Source organism: Emiliania huxleyi (assembly GCF_000372725.1).
Source record: "Emiliania huxleyi CCMP1516 chromosome Unknown EMIHUscaffold_13, whole genome shotgun sequence".
Classification (NCBI taxonomy): Eukaryota; Haptophyta; order Isochrysidales; family Noelaerhabdaceae; genus Emiliania; species Emiliania huxleyi.
In genome coordinates, this window is record NW_005201287.1 from 798,272 (window position 1) to 800,089 (window position 1,818).

The window sequence follows — 1,818 nt, forward strand, 5'->3', positions numbered from 1 at the left end:
ATCCCGAGATCGACACCGAGCGCGGCTGCCGAGGGCAGTGCCATGTGGATCTCAACATCCAAATCCTGGATCGGCGGCAGCTTGCGGCGGTAGGCTGCTGTCTCGGCCACCTACAGCAATATTCGTGAGCGGCTGAGGACTGGGCCGTAGCGATCGGAGAGAGCGGGTGCATAACCTGCATCGCCACATTGGCAGTCTCATCCTCGAGGTCGGGGATGAAGGTCTCCGGGCCGTCGTCCTCGTCGTCCCCTTGACTTCGCCGAGCCTCCGCCGCCGGTCTCTCCTCTCCCTTCTCTCCAGCTGCCTCGCGGCGCCGCCTGGGCGCAGCTGATGCCTTGGCGCCCGACTCTCCCCACCCGGACCGCTTGGCACCTCGTACCGGACTTGCCTGCGAACCATCCGCATCGTCCTCGGCAGGCCTCCTCCGCGGCGCTGCCCGCCGGGGTGCTTCCGCCTGGAACGCGCCGTCGAACTTGGAACTCTCCATTGTGCCAGCCCGTTGATCCGTTACACACGGGGATTGGCCAAAGAAAAGGATTTCCCTCAGGCCGACATTGCGAGGGAAATCAAAAGACGGATCTTACCACAACCACCACACCAATACGCTGCCCACTCTCAATCTGTCTGTCTCAGTATGTAACGATCTCACGAATCTCGCGCGCTGGTGCATGCTTGCGCTGCACATCGCCCTTGACTCCCCCACTTTCGATAAGCCTTACCTTCGAGCTCCGATATCCGTTCTTCTGGTCGATCACTACTCCTCGACACTCGATCTGGTGGAGAAGTCACTGATTAGCTGATGTGGCGCTACGCGAATGGAGCGTGTGTTCCACAACAGTCGCAACACCTCCTACGTTTTGGTCGCGTTTTCCGCAACGGCTCCCAAATAATAAGCGAAACGGCATGCAACTCATCATCCCTCCAGCTCAGCTCAGCTTCTGTCGGAGGCTACAGAAACGATAGCCGCCGCAGCGCTCGCGACGGGCATCATGCATCCAGTCAACCTCGTCCAGCAGAAGCCGATGATTGCAGCGGCGCTGCCGAACGGCCTGCTTGCGAGCAAGGTGGAGTCGGTTGCCCGCACAATTCTCCTGGAGAAGCTGATTGAGTTTGTCGCGCACGGCCGCGACCAGAAGCGCGATGATGCGGTGGCTTTGCTGGAGGTGTGCCGCGCGCGCCCGCGACCGCGCGCGCCCGCTCCAACCTTAAGTAGCGCCCGCGTCGCCGCAGATTGTGGCGAGTTCCGACCACTCGGCGCCCGATGCCATTGTGGAGGGGGGCGGAATTGGCCCGCTCACCGATATCCTGCGGGAGGGCTCGCGGGCAGACGCGACACATGCGTCGCGGACGGCAGCCGCCCACGCGGCGGGCGCACTCATGTCCCTGGCTTGCAACCCGCTTACGCATCTGCCCATCGCTCGTGCCGGGGGGATCGCCGCTCTGGTTGCCTATGCGGGGGCGAGCAAGACTGGGGCGAGCAAGACTGAGGACGGGCAGCGCAAGGCGGAGATGGCGCTACGCTCGCTCTTCTACTCGCCGCACGAGGCCTGCGCGTCGCTCGTGAAGAGCGCTTGTGGATGGGAAGCTCCTGGTTCTCTCCAGCGCCAGGAGTTCGACCGCAGATTCGGCTTCAAGCGACCGCTCGACGATGGCATCGAGAGGCTCGACGCAATGCTCTGCGGCCCGGTCGGCAAGGTGCAGTGCACGACGCCGTCGTGTAGCACGTCGAGTAGCCTCTCGTCGAACTGCTCACTCTCCGGACCCGACTCGCCCACCTGCTTCCATCACCCAGCCCTCCCAGTGCAGCTGGCACCTCAG